Here is a 24,803-nt window from a genome sequence, read left to right as displayed (position 1 = left end):
CACAAATCCACTTCGATAATTGTAGATCGGTTTGCATTGTTAGGTAACTTTGGATAACTTTTAACGTCGATTGTGTCACGTCGTAAACGTAAAACCATTTGCTGAAACTTGCTTAATTAACTTGGTTGATCAGACTTTAATGTGGCTTTTCTCTCTCTCTCTCTCTCTCTCTCTTTCTGGTTCTCTATGGTTAACTATGGTTAACTATCCTTGCCTCGTAACTAGTTTACGCCCTTTGTTTAAACTTCCAAAGTAAACTTGAACGTTTAACACGTATAACATATTATATTAATTAATGAAATAATATATCATAACGATTGATCAAAGTTCTTTATCGCGTAGATATTATATATAATGGAAAAAATATGAATGTTATATAAAATAAGTGTAATATAATAAAACACACATGTACAAATAAATACACATCGACGAGTTGCATTTGGATGCATGAAACCTCTAGAGTCTAGGTAGAATTTGATTGGGAAATCGATATTCCAGAGGGTTGGTCTCTGTAACACGTGGAGTACAGCATCAGCAACGGCATCGGCAACAGTAACAGTAGTAGCTGCAACAGCAGTATAGCTGCAACAGCAACAACGTCGATAGAACCGTTGACACGTTACTCTGACGACCTGTAGAGTATTATGAAAAGGGAACCTCGTCGATTAACGTTCGGAGAGACTCGATTGACGTACCCAACAAGGGACCAGGGACGACGAGTTCCGACGACGAGTTCTGACGACGAATTCTGACGACCTCGGGATGATTTATCGCTTCCGAGGCCGAACCGAGTTTCCCCTCCTTTCCTCTAACCCACCCTTGAACCCCTTCCTTAACACTTCTAATTTTATATTATACGATTCTTCATTATCTTTCAGTTTGTCTTTCTATGTTTGCTCGCATTGGTTCTATGTTTAGATTGCTATGCAAATAATATGCATATGTGCTCGAGCATGTGTGCTGCTGGAGGAAGAGAGTGATATATATGAGCATCGTTTAAATTTTATATATATAATTGGAAAATCTCTCGGAAATAATGTTTTGGAAAATGATTTCTTGGTAACGAGAATATTTCTCCTTGTATAGTTTTTCGTAAGCAGAAGATCACGTCAAATTATAGAAGATGGATATGTTGCAATCGATGGAAGGGCATGATTCACTCGGGAGTGATAATATTTCTTGCTTGGTGACGTTTTATTGATTCTACAATGTCTCTCTCCCTCTCTCCCTCTCTCCCTCTCTTTTTCTTGTCTTCGAGCGGATTGGATATGAATGTATGTATCTATGTATCTATGTATATGGGTGCCTGATTAAAGAGAGATACTCTACGTAGAATCATAATTAATAAATTCTATTAGTATCCCGTAAAATATGTGCAAGTATGCCAAGTATCTATCTTGTGTGTTGTGAATTTAACAAAACGTTGCCGGAAACACGTGAGTTTAGTTGATTACATTTGCGATCATTTAAGGGGATATCTCCTTAAATTTTCACTCTTCTTTGTCTAGTTATACTTTTTTCTTTATTCCTCTTTTCTCTCTCTCTTTCTGTCAAGAGAGATAGAGTACTTCCTATCTATCTATTTTTTTTTTATATATCTTTTTATCTTATATTACATAATCTCTCCTTGTTTTTCTTCTCCTGTTCATTTTCTTTATTTTCTCTTTCTTTCTTCGTCTACTCGCAAAATTAAATATAGTCCTACTTTTTGGTAATTTTTGGAAAACTTTGTTCGTGGACACCTTTCTTTATGCTGCATCTCTTTTTATTTCTCTTTATCTATTTCTTATTCTTGCTCTTTCATGATGTCGTATAAAACAAAACTGTCGTAACTCGATAATTCGATAACTTGGTTTAATGTCGAAAAAAAGGTGAACATTTAAGAGGCCGTTTTAAATTCTGCGAAGACTATGATCGTTAAGTTCATAGTGCAAACTTTTTCTCTTTCTTCTATCTTGACGTTTCTCGTTTTACATTTCTTTTTTATTGTTTTTATTGCACTTTACCGAAATCGGTACTTTCCGAACATTTTCATGAAATCATTTAAAGTTTCTAATTGTTTTTGTAATAGTTCTATTCCATTTTCTTCCAATGGTAGATTAAAAAAAGTAATAAGAAGAAAAGAATAGTAAGTTCAGATTTATTCTTCAATAAATACATCTAAAGTAATGGAGGAAAATAAAAAAAATAACAAGAAGAGACACAACCACTTAGAGTTCACAAGTATCCCTCAAAGATAACAAACTCAACCAACCAATCGAAGAAAAAGCAACAAAAAGAACAAGAACAAAAAAAGAGAATAGGGCCAAACAAATACAATAAAAATCTAAAAGATACACTTGCTTAAAGAAGGCACTTGAAAGAGAGAAGACGAGGTAAGGGATAGTGGTAGGTATATGTATAGGTATAGGTATAAGGGTTAAGGGTGGGGGTTGGATCTCGTTTTAATTAAAGCCGCCACGAAAAGCACGAAGGAAGGAACCGCTCGCATTGTTCCTTTATTACTGGTGTTCCAGCACCAAAACCCATCCTCCTCCTCCTCCTCGTCCCGACCTTCCCCCCCCAAACCATCCTGAAAATCCACACATACACCTTCTATTTCTCTTTCTTTCTCTCTCGAATAAGAGAAAGATAGTGCCAAAGCTCGGTCCTTAAAGCCTTAATTGCAACACGATTTTGCAAACTCCTCTGCCAGGTTCTACGAAGCACGTGCCAAAAATCTTTCAAAAGTGAATAGAACCCATTCAAAATATTCTCTCTCTCTCTCTCTTTCTCTTATATGAATTGCCGTCGTTATTGATTCTGGCACTTAGACCTATATACTCACGTGCATGCTCACCATGCACGCGACGATATAATAAACCTTTTATTATTTTTTTCTTCTCAATTTTTTTCTTCTTTTATTTTTTGACTTTCTCGCTCACTCACACGGGCGCACACGCATATATATATATATATATATATATATATGTCTTCATTGACTTTACACTTCAAGTTTTTTTAATCGAGATGCAATTATACATTGAGACCACGAGACGTATTCGAGAATCGACTACGCGCATATTCCACCTTCAATTTCCCTACTACCACTCCCTAACCCTACACCACCCTACTTCTTCTTCACCCTACTCTTTGAATTTATATGAGAGTTTAAAGTACACCAGTTTATACCGGGTGTTTCATAACTGCATATCAATCTTTCAGATTTGCGTCAGGCTTGCGTCAAGGGTCGTTAAAGAATTAGCTTCAAACGCATTGGATAAAATTAGAAAGATCGGAGCCCTATGACATACAATTCGAATATGATTTTAATCCAAACGTAAAATTGAAATGAAATTAATACGACATCTTTGGAATTGTTTTAGCGTGCAAATATATTCTCTAAAGTATTGACAAGCATTTATAAAACACCTTGTATATCATCGAATAGTATGTATAATATGTGAAACTCTCGCCTACGTAATTATTCATCGAAGCATGATCGGTCGGCCTCTGGTATATGTGTGGTACAGTGTAGTACTTGAAAAGGGGAAGAAGTAAGAAGAACTTGTGCACGCATACTTGATGACGGCGATGACGATGATGATAATGATTATTATTGTTGTTGTTCCTGGTCGGTTTCTTTGAGGTTAGATCGATGGAATAAATGAAATATGAGTTTGATTGATAATTAATGAAAATGATTGAAACAAAATGAAGATGGAGGTATGGTATTCTGAAAGAGATGCTGCTCTCTAATTACATGGTTTATTTATAGTGTTCTGGAAGTTACTCGGGGAAATTGTTTCTTTCTCATGTGTATAGGGTTTTGTTCCTTTGGTATATAGGGGAGGTTTACATTGCGAGGATAGCTTACTATTATAGAATGTTTTATTATTTAGGAACATCAAATTGTATGCCAAGATATATATTTATTAAAAAAATAGAAGAAACATTTTTTGAGCAACGTACTATAATATTTCTATAGAGAAGGAAAGAAAACTATTCCGAGATGTAATATATCATATATTCGATTATTCAGCATCCCTTTTATTTTTTCCGAATCGAAAAGTCACCACCCATCATTAATTTTGACAGTCGTTGGAATCACGTGTAACGGAGGGGTCAAAGAGCGTATCGTCGATCGTTCGGATTTTAACGAGTTTGTATGTACGCCTGTACGTAAATATATACGTATATACATATCCACGAACACACACGCGTACACCATGAATACATATATCAAAGTGAAATAGTAATAGGGGAAAGTTTCGTCACGACAAATGATGTAGAAATGAACCGATTCCGAATGACAACGAAAAATACTAACGACAGGACACGAGTGTTAGCTAACATTGATCTATGGTTGTTTCCGAACGATTATCTTTTCCCTAAGGAAGGGTAACCAATACTGCACAGTTATTCTTGTGAAATAATCATTTATAAACCCAATGGAAATACGATTATTTATCCGAGCGATCATTTATATCGAATGATGAAATATAATTAAAATCATATTAATTATTATTTTTTATTTTTTTATTTCTTTTAAATTGTACGCACTGCATAAATATTAAATGGGTTTTTTTCAACATCCTGTACAATAATAATAGTATTATAATAGTATTATAATAGTATTATATAGTATTAGTAATAGTAGACGGAATTTTGTTGGAATTCTTGAGATAGTTTTGAGAAATAAGCACCCCATGTTTTCTGTTCCATAATAAAAAGGGTACGGTATCAGGTTTCTGCTAGCAACAGCGTAAGTCAACGAATTTTCCTTTTCCTCTTTCGTTCCTCTCTCGTTGCTCACTCGTGCGTGTCATCTTTACTCGGATTTCTCTCACCCTCGTCTCTTCTCTCAACCCCTTTTAGTCTGCTTCTCTCTCTTTCTCTTTCTCTTGTATCACAATGGACTTTAGGGGTAGGTAAATCCAAGCACGATACCGGCGAGCGTATCCAGGCATTAGAATCTAACGAGATGAATTTCAAACTGGAGATTAGCGATGCCTAAGTGCTCCTTCCCTTCACTCCCTTTTCTCTCTCTCTCCCTCTTTCTCTATGTACACACATAAATATATATATACGTGTACATATCTACAGAGTTTTACAAGTGACGGAAAAAGAAATACATTATTGTATCTATCTACATAAATCTTTCCATTTGTCTATCTATATAACTTAATCTTTTTTCGAAACTAGTTTTCGTTTTGTCCCATTCCTTTATTCTCTTTCTTTTACTATTCTCTCTTTGTCACTTTTACTTCCTGATCGTTCGTAAAAGCATCCTTGTAAAGCTAATGCATAGGACGTATTCGTTTTGGTATATTCGTATATGTCTATATAGTGTATACCATACCATTATTGGCTCTTACTCGATCGATTAGTACTCTAACCGGCAGGCAGTATCCATTATGTATCGCTCCTATCGTACGACTAATTTTCTAACAACGAACCTTCCTTCCTTTGGGTAACACAGTTTCGACGTACCACTTTGTATCTGTGAAAGCTTTTCATATAGAAGTTCATGTGTATTGATGTTTAAGAGTGCACCTTTGTGTGAATGCTCGGTTGAATTAAAGTGATAGTTTAAAGCAAAGCTGTCCGACACGCGGCTCGCACGTGGCCAACGATATAATATAAATTTCATTGAAAAATAACATCGACATTTTTCTATAATTATTCGAATGTATCGGGTTGACCGTAAAATTCGCGAAAGTTTCGGATAAAAATCAAAATCTCGCGAGTCGTCAAATAGTCTATCTCTTCGATGCGTGCCACGCGACATTTCCTCTAATTTCTATTTCCGTCGTTTCCCACCATGACGTCACTTTTCCTAAGAACTAACCCTCCTACATACGCAGTATGAAAACTCGTTATATTCCTCGAAGCCGCCATGTGTCACGAGAAAAGGGACGACTTTGTTCCGGAGATAACGATCCCCATGATTTCCTCTTTAACTTGGAAGATATATATTCGCTAAGTGGTCACTTTTCGGTTTTCACGATTATATCGTACAATTGTACAATCGTAGATTATGTTAGTGAACTCGGAAATGTCGTTCATGTACTTATATTTCAATTTGAGAAATACTTTTTACATTTCTTTTCTCTTTAAAATAGTTTGATAATTTATTGCAACATTCACAACTCTCGTTAACAGGTTAACAATTTACCAGTCTCATTTTCACATACTTTTCGTTTATTAATTAAACTTTACTTTCATTTTAAAAAATTTTTACCGTCATTTTAATACTCTTTATTAAAGTATATGCATTTATAAGATAGTCGTATTACGTATATACGTTTAAATAAATTTGACGAAATTAATATTATTATATAGAGTACATAGGTATAAAGAGGGTTGTTTTCCCTTTAAAATGAATCTTTTTTCGAGTCTGTAGGATTTTTTCTTGCCGAGATACAAAGATTGGAAGTTTTCTATTCATATTTCGGTGGCACGTCAGGGAGTGGTCACGTGATTACTACTCGTAGTAAACGTAGTAACCGTAGTAACCGTGAGAGGCGCGCGTAATTTCTTGGAATTTATGTAGGTCACTGGGTTAGTAGGCTCATTCAAAAGAATTATCTACGGTATTAAATTGTGATTTTAATATCTCGGAAACTATTCGTCCTAGAGACTCGGTTGAAGATTTATTTTAAAGGATAGACATTCACCTATCTTTTCATTATATTGTTAATAACAATTGATGCGTTTGTTATAAATAATTAATTGCAAACAATTTCCCCCGAATTAACACTCTAATTTAAATGTTATACATTTTCTCGTGTATCAATATTAAAAAATTAATTTGTTACAGACAGATTGTTATAAATAATTGATAGTCAAGAATTTGCTCAAATAATTTTTTACAAAATCGAGGTATCTTTCCGTACCAAAGGTTTAATTTATTGACTGGATGCATTACGAATGATATTAGTAACGAAGTCACGTAGCTTAGTATAACAAATAATTTGAATGTGTCTGTAACAGGCCGTGTTCTCTGCGCTAAACCATTTTAAGTTCACTTTATGAACGTCTAACCCCTTTTGAATATTAAGTAGTCAACCAAAAAGTCATGCTAAATCGTATGTCCTTCCGAATATTAATTTCACGTTTATAAAAAAATAAAGGCAAAAGCTTTATCTCTTCTGTTCATTGCTGCAAATATTGCAATTTAAAATATCGTATTTTTGTAACTTGTAGCATTATTTTTAAAATTCTGCATACAAATAAAATATATGGTAGGTAAAAATTCTTTATCGTTAAATAACTTTTAAAACACATTTTGGTCTTTATTTTTTAAAAGATTATAAACTTATAAAATACAGGGAAAACATGGTGACGGAAATATGAAACGTATATCAAATTTAAACGTAGTCGATGTTTCTGATCTGTTATGATTATAAATGATGGGATTTACCATTCGATTAATATTCATAGTCGTAATTTGATGTGCTTGGCAAGCCGATATACTCCTCCGATTGGAATAACAATAAGTGCATTCTACTATTGCGTGGCTTTAGCATTGGCGATAATCTCTAATAACGAGACAAATTAATATTCTTCGCGCTTATGCGTTGGCCGATCGTTTTGTCGGAGTCACTGAACACAACGTGATTATTAAATACGTTTGGAGATCGATGATTTAGTTTATTTATTATACGTCAAAATTACGATGCGTTAAGATAGAAGATAAAAATTCATTAATATCAATCCTTTAAGTATATACTCGCGATAAAAGAGGAGAAGCTTTTCGTAGTTACTCGAGAATAAAAATAATTACCATAATAAATTAATTTAGGAACTATTCGATAATCGTAGTTAGCTTCGATTAAATTTATTACTGGAATAAATGAATTTATTTTAATAATTCAGAGCTTAGAAAATATTCATAGTATTATCTTTACGTGCATACATCGTCGGAATCGATGTATCATAATTATTTATAATCGAATAAATTTATATAACTAACTCGAGCGATACGATAAATTTTAATTGAAACTTCTATCTTTGTCTTTTCCAGAGAAAATCGATTATCGTTCGAGTTATCGTCGTCTAACAAGTGAGATCGATCGATCGATCTATCAACGGTGACATCGCCTAGAGTAACAACTAAGTGAGTAATTCGATTAAAGACAAACATGATCCATCTAACACATCGCGATATTTTTTCCCTTATAGATGACTTTATTATCTTTCTTCAAATATTACATCATTGCTGTAGATAATATCGGTCTTTAGCTTTCTTTTCTTTTCTTTTTTTATTTTTTTTACGACTCAAATGAACACCAACGTTTACAATTAAAGAGATTTAACAATTTTTCCTATTATACAGAGTGTCCTCATTTTAAGGGAAATGCTTTATATGAGGTTTGAGTTGCATGATGTATACGGGTTTGCATGATCTCCTGAAAACTAAGCAACTTTCGTATGTAACATTATAATATTCGCGTTATTTCGAGTCGTCATGAAACACCAGAGTAACTTTTTAATAAAGTGTTTAAAAGTTTAGATTTAAATAACATTTTCTTTTTATTTTTACTCGTATAATGTGGAGGTAAAATTTGGAGCTAAAAAATTGGGACGCCTTGTCTAATAATAAATCTATAGAAAAATGTCTAGCAAGAAAATTTGTAATCCAATTAATTAGTATGGTATAACATTAGTCTAAGTTTGCCTATTCTTGTAGAAATATCGATCTCTCGTTATTTCAAGTTGTCGTATAATATTTAATATAGTTTATTTGTTTTAAGCGAGAAGAAGAAAGATATTTTATTGCTCGGTAAAATCGTCGACGATTCGTTCGAAATTCGAACGATTTTCGATGTCCATTGTTTCATCTCGTTTTATCGCACATCGGTTCTATCGAAATAGTAGTAGGTAGAAACTAGAAAAGAAAGAAAAGAATGCGAGGAGAAAAAGAGAGAAGGTTTCTTTTTGACAAAAGATAGAGAAGAAATCTCTGGCGTAGCTACAATTTTATCTCCGTTGAAATAAGAATCTTTAGAATTTTCTACACGGACACGAGTGGACGACACATCTCGGTCGAACGAACGTGTTCGTAGGAGGTTACAGGATAGGCGAAGGATATTCGCCATCGATTTTGCTTTGTTATTGTATCTCCTCGAGTCAAGATAGTATCGTTCGGAACTCGATCGAGGAAAATTGAGTCTGAGAAAGAGAGCGAGAAAGAGAGCGAGAAAGAGAGCGAGAAAGAGAGCGAGAGAGAGAGACAGAAAGAAAAACTAACGAAACATCTGTTGTATTCTATAAAATTTCTTTTCTTATTTCTCATTTTCCCATTTTCTCCTTATACAATGTTTCATTTTCTAACATTACTCGATAATTCTAATTTTCTTCCTAGTTTGGGTTTGATTTTTAACAGGGAAAAAAAATAAGAAGAAGCCTTTTCGAGCTCATGCAACATTTCATACTTTTGTATTTAACAATGCATATGAGAAATTCTTGTATAGAAAATTGGTACACTTGGCGAGGTATTGTTTCGTAAGCTTTCGCGAGCTTTCAGCAGCTTTCAGGGAGCTTTGCGATACTTATTGCGAAGATTGGAAGATAAAATTGTAGATGGACGAGGTGCGAGGTGCGAGGTGCGAGGATATAAAGAGCATAACGTGTTTCACAATTATCTCAGCAGTCAATTATCTTGTTCGCGTTGTCTGATAGAGTTGCCAAGCGTTTGTGTAATTTTCCATTAGAACGTAACGCAGTCGAAAAGCGAGCTAATGGCTTTCGCTCTTTGCCTGTCCAATTTTTCAATCTACCCGAATCCTCGAATAGTAAAAAGATACGTTAATGGATCGTTAATGGTATGAATAGATTTTAACGGATAAGAACAATATCTATTTACAATTCCATATGAGAACATTCCTTTCAATTTGCATTTCTGCAAATTATTTGTATATTCCGCAATTTATTTTTCCAAATAATGATAATAATAATAATAATAATATTATAATAGGAAAAATTGGACATTTTATTTCTCTCCTATCTCTCATACTTCGCTTCGACACTTGCACCTGTAGTCTCTTGTATGCAAGCAAGTACGCATACTTTGAAAGAGTAGAGTACCTTTAAAGATCTCCAAAGTGCACTGCATTTTAAATAGCCCGGGAGGGTGAACTTGCGGTGGTGGTAAAAGGAAGGGGATTCGCGAAGGGTGGGCGTATATAAGAGGCCGTTGGGTACACCTGCACTCGCGAAAGGGCGCTTCTCAGTCTGGCGTCGTCTTTGTCCTCTTCGTCATCCCTATCGTCATCCCTATCGTCATCCGTGTCGTTTCCGCGTGGCACGTTTTAACGTTGGCTCCTATCTTCCTAAGAATCGCGTCTATCCAAGAAGATAATATAAAGTCGGACGAGCGACGTCTCTTCCTTCTTGCTGGCATCAACATTATCAAGTCTTAGCACCCCCATTTAAGCTTTCTTCGCTTTAAACCCGTTATATATCAAATGCACAAACCTTAGTTTACCTTTCGAAAAGTTCTATTCAAATGATATTCACTTTTTTATTTATTAATTGGAAATAAAATTTGTAATTGGAACATTAGAAACTACTATGAATTCCGAATCGAGATCGAATTCGTATCTAATAGCTAGAGCTTCGTTCAAAAATCGCTGATGCTACTGATCTCGATAGACGCGGAGAACAAACGGAGAACAAAAGAGCATCCTGAATTATCTTCCAGTTCCTTTTCCCCAGTGCCTTTCCTTCGGCACTCCTTCGTAGAACAAATGAGAACGGAGAATACATAGGAGATTATTTTCAACGACGATTTCTATCTTATTCGAAGCTTATCCCTTCGTTGTCTTTATTTTCTTTCAAACGAAAGAGCCGAAAGCATAGTAAGAAGGGCAGGCAGGAAGGAAGGAAGGAAAAGAAGGGAAGGGATCGACAAGGGAATCCCTTCGAACTGCTTGCGAAGGCTGCTTGCACTCGTCTTCGACACTCGTCGCGCGTGTCACAGAATTCCTGGAAATCCTAGCCACGGGCAAAAAGGATCCTTCGTTCGTTGTTACGTCATCGGACCTAGTATCGGCCCTAAGGGCAACGACCGTTTCTCTGACGGAAACGGAATATACTCGCGTATATCGAAGAGTAAGAATAAGAAAGAGAGAGAGAGAGAGAGAGAGAGAGGATCAAATGCGTGTCCCTTTTTTCATGAAGGAAATTCGAGAAAATTCTTCTTCTCTTCTTTCAAGTCTTGTCTTTTTCACGATAGATATCATAGGATATATATATATATACTTACAGTTTGAAAATCGACGACAATGAAGGGTGATAGGTGAACCGGTGGGAAGGGTGGTGCTTCGAGGGGAAAGGAAAAAATCAATTTGTTCTCAACGTGACATCCTTTGAGATCACTTAGTGGAAAATTCCACGCTGCATCGAGCACTCCATATCACCCTGTATTTCTCTCTCTCTCTCTCTCTCTCTCTTGCTCGCGGCATCCCTTTTCTCTCTTCTTAATGGTCCGAGAAGAGAAAAGGGTCGCGCGTTCGGGGTCGATAGCTATTGCTGGTACTTTTATGACGTTCGGAAAAAGGGGGGACACGGGTGTGTGTGCGCGCGTGTGTGGGAGTGGAATGATTTTTGGGATTGCTTAATGTCTTTGCCGTGTTAACTGTCGACGAATTGTCCTTTTCGAAGAGTAAAGAAGCCAGAGGGAGGGTTCTCATATTCCGTACTGTATTAAGAGTATGGATAGTTTACTGATAGGTCACGTGGCCCGATGATACTCTTTATACATTCCATGTACATGGGGTCGGAAAAAGTCCAGACAAACTTATATCAAGCATTGATATATTTTTGGACACCTTCTATATATATCTCTCTTTCTCTCCTTTTATTTTTCACCGGAATTATTATATTTATATATTCATGGGTGTTGGAATTCGAACTTCGCGTGTAAATTAAATCTCATGAAATTAAAATCTCGCGTATGTGTGCGTTATATAGATATTCTTGTATATTTAAAACTAGTAGTACTTACATATGTACATATGTACATGGAAATGAAAAATATGAGCTTTTAATAAAAAATTCATTCGCATATTTGGCTTGATAAGTCACGTTGCTTGCTTTACTTTATATATATATATATATATATATTCCTCTCTATCTCTCTTTTTCCTTTTATTGTGTTTTTATTCTTGATTTTGATATTTTTTATATATTCACGCCCGTTGAAGTTCAAATTTTGTGCGAATTAAATCTCGTGAAATTAAAATTTCATACAATCTATCATATATATATATATAATTGCAGTACAAAATAGTAACTATAATATAGTATTTGATTAGTATTTTAAATAGATCGTCAGTATTTATGATAAAATTTAGCTATTTACACAGATGTCATCGAAATGCGGATCGTTAAAATCGAAATATTTGAAAACGTTGTCGAAAGGTCCTCGAAAATGTTCTCGATAGGAAATCCAAAAGAGAAATAGGTCTTCAAAGTCGTCCGATTCTAATTGGAAAGGATCTTCTCAATAGAGTTCTTCCAACTGATGAGATCACAAGAGTTCCAACTCCTTCTATCCGTCTTCCTTTTCCTCTCCATCCAGTTGCCTCGCCAATTCTCATTGGCGAACGTAAAGGACGAACATCATTTCCTCTTCGCGTTCACTTTTGAATATTTTCAGAAGGAAAAAAGAAGACAAAGTTGAGCGAGTTTGCGTGCATTCGTCCGTACGACAATAACGTCGATCTCTTAGTTTTCCACGTGGTTTCATTCGAAGATTACGTTGTTTTATGAATTTCAACCATGATTTTTCTTTCCACGTATGCGCAAACAAATAGAATTTCCTCTTTTCTTGGGAAATTGTACACTCGTTAGATTTTTCTAAAGCTCCAATTTGACTTTATTTCGCGTTGAGTGAAATTATTTTAGGGAATGAAATTACGCGCAAATAAATAGAATAGCGCGAAAGGTTAACGCGCATCGAATAGAATAAAAAATCAATGTTTCGATGTTTTCATTTATCAGAGCCCTTATTTCAAAAGACAGTTGAAAGCAGATTTTAAATTGGAAAAAAGGTTTTTAATGGTCGTTTGATAGTACTCGAAACATTGTCTCGTTCCAAGTGGTAGACCATACAACATCGATGAGTTGTCTAGTTTGCAAAGAGCACTTAAAGGTCGTCGATATTCCCATCGTCGCCCATCGAAAAGAGCATGTAAAGCGTTAGAATAGATTTCAATAAATTTCGCTAAATACCACAAATAGTTTTTCAACAATCTCGCAAGTAAAAATAAGTTTAGGTAGGAGGAATTAATTAAAAAGATTTCGCGTAAATATGCTTATTGAAAAATAGATACGGATATTTTTATCGAAATTAACGATTAACTAGGTAGATAATATTAGAAGTCAATTCTCGGACATAGCTCCGACTAAATCTGACACCCTTAAAGATAGAAGAGAAGATTGGGTAGTGCTTCGCAACACTAATTGCGAACTGTTCGACATCAATTATGATATCACGTGTCATGCTCGTAATTAGTGGACCATATCAGCATTCGAGACGCTATCTCGGTCTGGGTAGAACCTTAGCGATCATTCGATCAACGTGAATTATCGTTTCCGTTCGATTAACCTGCTAACAAGGACAAGATGTCCATCTTCGAATATTATAGAGATAGATAAATTATTCGAGATAATTCATTCATAACCATCGCATAAATGTTATTAATGTCGTGAAAAATTGATTATCAAATAAATTCGCTTTCGTTATTTTGTAGAAAAAGTTCGGAGAATAAAACGATCGTAAAAGTTCTTATCTATCAATCCACTTACCTCAATTAATTCTAATCGACTAGGCCAAAGGTAAATTTAATCCTAATTTTGATCGAGGAAAAAAAAATTATATAATAAAATACTCGTACACACCTACTCGCCCACTCATTCAACCCACATATAATTTTCTTCGAGAAGAATCGTTAAGAAATCTTAATTCTAAAGGGTAGAAATGAAGATTAAGAACAACAATTACGCGTCGATTTTCGCGTGATCAATGGAAATGAAACTTCTAATTCTTCGTTAATGCGAACGAGAAAAAAGAGAGAGAAAGAATGATTTAATAGGAACGAGTAGGTAAGATTTAATTTCCGGAAGTTAAGTTAACGCTACTGTTATGGGCTACCATCCTATTTTTTACCCCTTCCCTATTTTCGTCCGAAATAGCCTTTTTTCTTTACCTAGCCTTTCGCCTAACCTTCTTTTTTTATCGATCGATAATTAATACAATGGATTTAGTTCTTTTATTTATCGTTCGCTTAAATGATAATGAAATATATTTTTAAAAATATTCCACCGCGATAGTTACTATTATTACATTCTTTCTTTCCTTTTTTTAAAACGTGTTTTAAACGAACCCATCTTTTATTTGTAGACATTTATTTGTATGCGGGTTGCGACAAAGTTAGATCATTTTCAATTCGACGTATGAAGAACGTATACGGGTATGCGCGTCGGACAAGTGGTTAATGAAGAACACGTGGGCGTCCTCAAAGCTCATATTAATAACGTCACTTCTATTAAATGCATATGCACACACACTCATATATATTATATATTAAGTTTATTTATAATTCATTTATGAACTAGACTTTGTATCGTTAATATACCATTTTTGGTCTATTTTTTCTAATTCCCACTATACGTTTATACATATCGTAGAATAACTGCACTTACAATTAGCCAATTATGTTATCCACAACCGAGTCTGATTTATCTCCAATTATTACACATTGGATAGAAGTAGAAACTAGTAGCATTTCGATACAATATCGATATACACTATTCGATACTCGATTATCTCTCGCAATTATCTCCAACGCGAAACTTATCACTCGTGTTATAATTCCCAAAATTGATAGCACAATAGAGATATTACTTGTACTTAAACGAGTATTAAATTTGTACCGAAAATTCTAATCGCTTTTGATCGTTTTGGAAATTTCCTTATTATTTGTCAAATGATAGGAAAAAAGAAAGATTTTTTTTTTTAATTTGGATGCAAAGATAGGAACGTTTATATGGAAATATTAGTTTAATCGAGAGATGTTCATGGAAAATGACATCTCAAAGTTGAGTTTAAAGTTTAACAAGAGTAATATAGGAAGGATATCGGAGATGGTTGATATCGTCCTGTCGAAAATGAGAGTGCCAATGGATCGATAGATCTCTGTATCGGTTAGGAAACCCGGATAAAATATCCGATCTAGTACAGCCCCTCCTTCGATTTAACGAGAATAAGCTGCCTCGTCATTTTCCGAGATAAAATAGCTTCTTGACTAGACGTGCTTCACATCCGTGATCTTTCTTTTCTCATCGTTTTTCTAATATTCCAAAATATCGACATTCTTATCGAAACATCTTCTTGATTAGATTTCCAATACATATTCTCATTATCGAAATTATATTCGTTTATTATACGCTTCTTATTAATATGAACGAAAATTATAATACGATATCCCAGCAAAATGATTTTTATCACAATCAAAGTTGCTTACAGTGCAAAGAGAAACATATTAAACTTGAAAATTCAATTTCCCAGAGTTAATAACGATTGAATGATTATAGTAAACGCGGTAACGAAGTACGAGAAGGTTTATACGGTAAACGAAATATATCGATCGATTATTAGATCGCGCTTTACTTTATTTATTCCAAGTTGATCTATCTTTCAAATTAGGTGCGTAAAGCTAATGCTTCTTTGTAGAGAAGAGTAGGAAAAAGAAAAGGAAAGATAATAATAAAAACAGCTTTGAATAAAATAGTAGGAAGAAAAAGAGATAGTCACTCGTAAAGCTCGATTCTCGGCGTGGAACATGGGCGACCGAGCGGCGCCAGAAAATCGTCATTCGAAAAGTTTCTCGTCTAACCGCGACGCGAGGAAAAAGCTAGTCAAGTGAGAGAGCGAAAAGAGGGAAGGAGAAGAGGGAAGGAAAAGAGGGAAGGAAAAGAAGGGAGGACTCGAGGAACTACCCCTGGTATCTCTTTCCCTCGTGCTCCTCCCATCGAGCTCTCTCAACACCTCAAGAACACCCTTCAACCCTCCGACAAGCACACCTCTCATACTATTGTGCATTTTATCATAGTAAGCTCGCGTGATCGCGAAATGGCTACTTTTGTTTCGCGTTTTCTGCTCGTCGTCGTCGTCGTCGTCGTCGTAGTCGTCGTCGTCGTCGTAGTCGTCGTCGTGTCATCGACATTATCTTCTTCCATGGAAGAAGAAAAAGAAATAGGGCTGGAAAGGAAATAAAAGGGCGACGAGTAGTCGCGTTAATTTTTCAACGTGGAAAGTACGTGTTTTACCACGGCTACGCCCCATGCAAGCATTATCTACCTCGCATTCTTTTTTTCTTGCTTTTCTTTTTGCCTTGAATTATGTAAGGAGATCGATTTGTACTCGTGTTTCGAGGAAAGCTGAGAAGAAGTTGAGAAATGGCGAAGAGATTAGAGCTGGTGGGGATTTCTGGGATGCTATGAAAGTGTAATTTGTTTGTTAGACGTCTTTCGATAACGCCAAATAAATTAGTACACTGACTTATAGCTTCTCATTTTATTTATTACATTTAAAATACAATTTTATGCATCTACGTGTATTCGGTAAAAATATAATTAATCATTACAAATTTATAACCAAGAACATATTCGTCAATGGTAACTCGGAAATAAAACGTACGCGCGTGTATATATATATATATATATATATATATAAATATATGCATCGCATATAAATAAAATGTAGCGATAGTAGTCAAACTGATAATGTTCCAATAGTACAAGGTGTTATTACACAGACGCGAATGAAGTTTATTTCCCCATTTATAACGATCGTCCTTCGTTCAAAAACGAAAGCTACAGTGTTAATGGTTTAATAAAAGCTAAAATACCTTTTGCATTCGTACATGGCAGAACCGCGAGTCAATTTTCTACCCCACGTTCAATTATCGTACGAGCTTCTGTATATAGGTTGGTTACCGGTTTCTGGTATCCTCTGCGAGAGTTCGTACACGAATCGTTTTCGATACGATACGATACGATACGATACGACGGCTAAATGAAAACGCGGTCAAAATGTTTTTCAAATTGGGAATAGTACCTGAAAATTGTTGAAAAATACCTAAAATACTTTCAACCGTTGGAAGACGAGAAGAGAGTGGAGGGGAAGGGGGAGCGTTTGGAATATTTGCACGCTCATCGATCGCGACCAATTTTAAATGATCGAACTTTCAAAACCTAAACGTACTATCGAGGGAGAAAGCTTTGTTATGCGATAATTGCATAATTTTACGAGAGATGTTTTCTTTGAAATTCAATTTGATCGGACTACCGCATTACGATGATAATTTTCCTTCGATCTCGCACGTCCCATAACTCCTAATATGCAATTCGAACAGCTAGCTCATAAATATCGAAGATAATCGATCTACCCGCGCGACATTATCTTCCTACCATTACCGATAAGAATAGATTCGAAATATCGTTATCGATGCGCGGTTAGAGGATTCTTATCTTGAGAGGAAGCAATCGATGCTCGTTTAGAGACCATGACCAAACGCGATGCGGTTCGTTCCATTTGCTATCTCATTTTCGTACGCCATCACCCACACCTTCTTTTCTTTCCATTTTCATTCATTTCTCTCTCTCTCTCTCTCTGTCCGCAATTTCCATCCTCTCTGTTTCTGCCTTTCTATTTCTGTAAATCTACATACGTATGTATTATGTATAAAGGATCTTCAAAGGACATGCACAAACGATCGAGCAATATGCAGGTATTATCTTGTAGATCCGCAATTACTGGTCGCACATTCCGTCGAGTACTATGTCGGAGTTGCACCGATCTATCCGCGTTCGATAGATCCGATCGACGATTCGAACGAGCTACGAGCAACTACTAGCATTCGCACTTGGACCTTTGAGTACTCTTTTTCGGGTCAAAGGTTCAATTACGATAAAAGAACAAAGGAGAAAGAACAAACATGTAAAGTTTTCATTGATCGACGGACTTTGATACTCGAATCTTAGGGATCTTTGCGAGCGTTGAAAACTTTTAACGGATGTTATATATGCGAGTTTTTTTTATATCCGGATCATGTTCGCTGAGTTTTCCCGATCTAATCCCTTAAAGTTAGATCTCTCGCGTGTTTTACTTTCCAACGTGTATGCAGGATTTTATCGAAAATTCGCGACGTTATAAATGTTTTCCTACATTTTTCTTCTTTATTTTTAACGCGTTCAAACAACACAACTACGCAAAATGTAGGTATTATTATAAAAGAAGTAAAGAAAGAATTCTCTCGATAGAGGAGATATTTGGTCGGGAAAGCGCGAACGTTCGTTTCTAATGCTCGAATCCACAGGAATTCGAATTAAACCCGACGACGTCGATCCTACATCGTTTCCGCTTGAAATACTACCTTTCCGAGTATAACAATTTTCATCTATTAAACTATGTTAACGATCGTTAATATTTATTAACAATTGATCGAGCAATATATTTTAGAGTAAGTTTTTACTAGCGTGCCATTATGAAAATCGGTAAAGTATTTTGAACGGATTAAAACGTCATTCTATTCTTAGTTGCAATCAAGTTTTTTTCTTCTTCTTTCTCGCCTCGACAAGATATTTATGCTAGCACGAGGAGGCCCCTTCGATGCATCATGTAGAAGCGTTTGTTTGCTTTCATAAAGGAACTTCCTCCACCTCCTCCATCTCCTCCTCCTCCTCCTCCTCGTCGTACATCGTCCTTTCGAAAGCGAAATCGATAAAACGTCCGAGCAAGATTTCTTTCGCATTTTCTTATTCTAAGTCTTGGGTTAGAAAGATGATTGATAAAATGCTTTTCTACCGCATTTACATACATGCACATTGCACCCCTGCGCCATCCATATAAATAGATTAAATCAGTAGACAAAGTAGCAACACTTTGTAGGATACATTTACTTCTTTTTCACGATCAAAATGGGAGAGAAAGACCGAGAGAACATTTTGCGTTTCTGAAATGTTAAATATACGTCGTTAGTCTTTCAGTGGGAAACATTTATTTTCGTAGAAAAAATATCTATATAAATATAACGGGTAATTTAATCGTTTGACATATTGAAACGGGGAAAAAGTTTGTTCGCGTTTAAATGCAAAAGTCAAACAACTTGTTCTACGTATTTTCTTGATATTTCAATGACTATAGATATATAATTTGAATGTTGTGTGTTGCATTATATCGCGCTATCGCCAAAGTTTTTATAAATTATCGATAAAAATGGAAGGAAAAATATTAGTTCGCTTAGGTTATAAAAATCGTTATCGAATTCGCGCAACTACGGTTTCCATTCGTTCGGAACCCCCTTTAGGAGCACTTTTCAAGCCCCTTTCCCAGCCCCTTTCCAGGGAAACTTTCTCGACTCGTCCGAGTACCGAGAGAGCTAAAATAAGCAGTCAAACGAGTTTCACGAATATGAAATTAGATTGTTGGAACTAGCGATAAATCGTGATACCTGATCAACGCGACTACCCCTTCTCTCTCTCGAAGCTCGAAAAACTTTTGCCATGGCAAATCGAAATTACGGCAGGACGACCAGACGATATTTGCACTTTTCCCGAACGCTCGGAGAATCGTCGGAATTTTACGAGAGCGTCGTGTTAATTAGGGGTAGCAAGCCGTGTCGAGAGGATGAATAAAAAATATAAGAGAGATAAAGTGAGAGAGAGAGAGAGAGAGAGAGAGAAGATAACTCGGGATAATTTTTTGCGATTATTTTTTGCTCATATCTTTCGAGTTGAGCAAGGCTAATCAAGGCTTTCGGTGGAAAAGTTGGACCTTCGGGTTTTTAAAAAAGGATGCGCGCCTTTTTTATTCGACCGCGACAGATGATGATGCTTCAAAGAGAAAGAGAGAGAGAGAGAGGCGGAAAAATAATTTATCTTCATTTCCTTCGCCATTAGTATTTCGTCTTTTAACGCTTTTTTAAATGTTCCTTTTATTTTATTCGATGTATTTTTTTTCCCACTCGTTTATTAATCATTTTTAGTAGGAAAAGATTGACAATTTGCAAGTTTCTCAAAATGATTGGCCGAGAAAGCCGCAAAATTAGCGAGGAGACGAGAGTAGGGTAAGGGAGGTACCTATATACCTTCCTAGCTCGTGTTTGTTAGTCGTGAGTACGCGCGGCACGTAATTAACTTTTGCGTAATTACGTTCGCGGTGGGCTCGATGCGTCCCTGATTTATCGCATGCACCAATGATACCTATACGTTATCATCTTCCTTTAATCTCGACAGGTGGTTATAACCATCTTTGATAATAATTCTCCGACGAAACAATTGTTCTCCTATTTATTAATTACGCGATACTCCTGAAAAGAATTTCTTTGAAAAATACAATTAAAAATAGAAACGATAACTTTTGAATAAGTCTTTTTCTGGTAAATAATTTCATTCGAATTGACTATAAATAAAAATCGAGCATGATTATTTAAATAAAAATGTCTCGACCGAACGCGCGAATGGCTCACTTTGATTTTCCATTTTTGATGAGACGTTAAATAAAAAATCTCTCGTAGCAATAAGATTTGTAAAAGAAGAATTTGCGTAGGAAGATTGGAGGGGGCGATGCATCTTTCTCTCTCTTGTAGAATCTATACGGATCAACGAACCCTTCTCGTATGACACGCAATAGACGATACGTGCCACGGGAGGCCGGAATGTCGCGTACAACCACGCTCGCGTAAATTACGGGCGACGACGGTGGAAATTTCGCTGTAATTTCCCAGCGTGACGATTAGATGCGTGCTCGACGAAACTCGGCCGAGAATGCTAGACAATTCTCTACCATAGGAGATAGAGATAGAGATATATGTATATCTATACACAAGCCAACGGACTAAAACAAAGAATACACAAACGAACGAATGAACGAACGAACGAACAAATAGACGAAGGGAAAGAACGAGGATAGAGGAAATGTATAAAATAGGAAGAAAGTGATACGACGAATGTAAAGGGGAGGAAAAACAAACGGAATGAGACGGATAAAACATAATTCAAGTTGCTAATGTTTCGCGTAATAACGATAGGTACGCGGAGCAAGGAAGCGATATCAGACTTTTGGCTGAAAGATAATGTTTTACAAATTCTTACTACGGTTAAAAGTGTTGACAAAAAATAGGATTAAGATAATAAGGATAAAAAGAAGAAGAGAAATATCAGTCGCGGGGGTAGGAGGTAGGGTCCATTCATCGAGTAATTAATCTGCCGATTGATCTACCGGTTGAAACGAGTTAATGGTGGGTGGGGAAAGAGAGAGAGTCCTCCTCCGGACGGTGATTAATCGTTCGAGGGTCGACGGATTCATCTCCGTCCACATCGAATACCGTGGCATCCATTCGGAAAAGAACCGCTCCTATCGAGCGAACGACCGAACGAACCAAGACGAACATGTAAGAACTATCTGCTTCTAAGATAGAAAGAGTGGGGAACGATTGGTTGGACGAAACGTTCGTCTCTAAAAAGACGACGATTTATTAACACGCCGGTTTACCCGCATTCGCGGACCGATTTTCTCACGGATAATCGAGACTCGTCCCGACCGACAATTTTCTCCGATATTTTCGAACGCTAGTCTGAAACTTTTCAGAGAAAGAATAATAAAAGGGAGAGACGAAGAAAATAGAAATACAATTTTCGTAGCGTTGTTGCATTTTTAAAATAAAAGATTATACGCGTGCATTGTCGTCGAATGTTATTTTTTGTTTTCGAAAATAAAAATAAAGGAATGGAAAAGAAATATATAGGTGAAAAAGAAAATGGATAAACAGTAACGGGAATGACAAAGAGGGAAAGAAAAAACAAGAGAGAGAAATGCATATATAAATAAATGCAGAAATAGATAGATAGTTGAAAAAAAAGGAAAAGATAGAGAGAGAGAAACGAATAAAATGGGAACGACGAAAAAGTAGAAAAAAATCGACGACGAAAAAACACCGAGCAACCCAACGCAACACATGGAAGAAGAAAAATGTTCGTTGCATATCGTTAACTAAAAAAAGAGTAAAAGTTAAAGCGGAAAAAAACGGGGGGAAAAAAAAGAAAGGAAGATTGTAATCTCAGCTCGTTTTAGCGCGTCGCGAATCGCACCTTCCAACACGAAATTATCATAGAATCGTGGTAAGAAAAGGTAAAAAAAAAAAGAGAAGCGTATAATACGAGAGGAAGAAGAATGGGAGAAAACGATCGATCTTTCCCCTCTCTCTCTCTCTCTTTCTCTTGCACTTTCTTCCGAGTCAGTCAGGCATTCGCACGAGGGTAATAGTAGTGCGCGTCGTCTCTCTCGACGAGATCGTCGTCCTTTTCGATTTCTAGCTGGGGCACCGGGTGGTGCACCGGGCGATGCAAAACAAGTTTGTTCGTACTGCAACAATCGTTGTACGTATTTTGGGAAGGAAGTTTTTCTCCGATGTAATATACCGTAGTCATACCTTGGTAGAGCCTTTAACTAATCTTTTGCACGAGTCAGCGCCCGATGACTTCGCGAAAACTTTCTATTCCCTTTTGGCGAGGTGAGAAAAGGAAGGTTGAAAAAGGAAAGGGAAGAGTAGGCGTTATTGCTCGTTAAACTTGCGCGTGCTCGCACCTACCTACCCAAAGAGAATAAGAAACTTGACGAGGCGTTCGTTCGTTGGTTGGTTCCTTACTTTCTGATAGTATGCTAAAAGGGGGATTGATTGGAGCAAATGGATTAGCGAGAATACGAAAAGTCATGACGTTTGATTCTTGAATTTTTTTCATTCGATTCGATTGCGAACAGTAGAATGATTTTATCGGATTGGAAAATATGTACGACCAATCTCTATATCATCTCGATGAATTTTGTTCACATTTCTAATGTAAAATATTTTATTTTAATTAATCGGTAATAAAATTGTGTAATTTAATTTAATCCATTTTTTTGATTGCTACATATGAATTATCCGATCGAGGCGTGTCATTTAACGTTTCTTTTTTTAATTTCGATTAAAAGTTTTTCGATTAATAAATTGGAATTATTTTGCGGGATTTTCTTTTTCTACATATAGAAATGTATATACAATATTAGGAAGATTTTAGGAGAATCATATGCGCTTGTACGTCGTGACTTTGCGACTAAATGCGATGCGTTCAAAGTGAATGGTGAGAAGGTTTGCGGTAAATGCGAAACACCTGCTAAACGGAAGGAACATACTGCGTTCCATTTCTCTCTCTCTCTCTCTCTCTTTTTCCTTGTTTCTCCTAGCAATTCGGGGTTGCCTCGTGTTATCAGAGAAAAGGAGCCTCTCCGTCGGATTATTTTCCTTTACGCTCGTTTTAGTACAAATTTATGCCCGTAAGCAGTCACCGCGGTAGGTGAATCTTACAATATAGCGCAAGATTCTTGTACAGGCCAGGCAAACATTTTAGTTATGAGGAATATTCTCTCTGCCAGATAATCTGTATCTTCTTGTGGCATGTAAAATGTTCAAGTTAGATAAACTCTAGTTAAAAAGCGTTATAGGACAGTGGTTCCCAAAGTTTTTCGATTCTCGGAGCCCTTGCCGAGTCCACCTACTCTTTACAAAAAGACAATCTTTTCGATAATAAATGAAAGTAATTATAAAATACATAAATCGTATCTTGGATTAATAATCGAACGTTCATGAGAATAGAAAATACACGCGTGGATAAAGATAAATAATGTTGCTATATCGAAGCCACGTAATCGATCGGATGGTGGGGGGTGGTGGTGGGTGGCGGTGGGTGGTGGTGGCACAGATGTTATATCTCTCAACGAAATAGCTGCGCTCGATATACACCCCTGCGTTAAGAGAAAATTGATATTCGCTAGATCCGCCTTTGGATGCACTCCAGATGTAGACTACCGATAACAAGCGCAATGCGTTAGCCGCGGTTGGACCATTCGCACGAATTCGCCCAATTTTTTTATTCTCTTTTACATCCGACCTTGCACGCTAACGTTTTACAACCCATATATATATAGATAATATTTATCGCAACTATATTTCCCTTTTCTTTTTTATTATCATTCTTCGTACATACGTATTTTTGCTTATATGTTATAAATAATATTTGGACGTAATGTTTAATGCGTTAAAGCATAATATAACGTCTTGAAAAAGTGAATGCATCGGTAAAAAATGACCCACTTGTAACAAATGACGAGCATTAAAGTCATGAACACCCACGTATACGCGTTTACGTGCATACAAAGTGGCCTATATGCAGCCTTCCCTTCCTCCTCCTTCCTCCTCTGCGCTCCCTTCCGTCTTATTAATGGATTCCAGACAGTGTATGAATGTTTGCGTAGCTCCCATAATTGGCTTGGCCAGACTTGTGAAATATTTCGATCGGCCCTCGTTATTCGCATACGATTTCTCCTACCCTTTATTTTGCGTTATTTCTTTCCCTACTTCCACGCCTATCTTCATCTTTTTTTTTATCCTTCTCTCGTATCCCATCGTGGAGGAAAAGGAGATTCGAGATAAGCTCGGAACGTAAGCTCGTTTCTTTCGAGAACAGCCAAAAAAGCGTCCTTCGTCGGCTTTATATTTCGCACGTGTTACGAACGACTACCAGAGTTATGATGGAAGAATGCGCTAACGGAGTTTACCAAAGTAAAGAGAGAGAGAGAGAGAGAGACGAATTTAGCAATTATTTTTAACGGCAAAAATAACGAATAAAATCTTAGAAATAATAGAATATGGATTTTCCATTGAATTTTGCATAAATTCGCTTGCAAATTCCTGTTAAATGAAAATTTAGGG

At 36.3% G+C, this 24,803-nt stretch overlaps 1 protein-coding gene across 5 annotated transcripts in view; it reads left to right on the top strand.

Moving 5' to 3' along the window:
- The window catches only part of LOC122514858 (connectin), a 163,066-nt gene that overhangs the window by 22,766 nt on the left and 115,497 nt on the right, over positions 1-24,803 (top strand). For 4 of the 5 annotated variants that reach the window (XM_043631946.1, XM_043631947.1, XM_043631943.1 and 1 more), the window contains one exon: positions 8,009-8,101. The exons of the other annotated variant lie outside the window; for it this stretch is intronic. The gene's annotated coding sequence lies outside the window, so the exon portion shown is untranslated. The remainder of the gene's footprint in view (positions 1-8,008; positions 8,102-24,803) is intronic. 5 annotated transcript variants of the gene reach the window in all.

The sequence above is a fragment of the Polistes fuscatus genome, unplaced genomic scaffold (assembly GCF_010416935.1).
Source record: "Polistes fuscatus isolate 324 unplaced genomic scaffold, CU_Pfus_HIC Scaffold16, whole genome shotgun sequence".
Lineage (NCBI taxonomy): Eukaryota > Metazoa > Arthropoda > Insecta > Hymenoptera > Vespidae > Polistes > Polistes fuscatus.
This window is presented reverse-complemented; position numbering and strand designations above follow the sequence as displayed.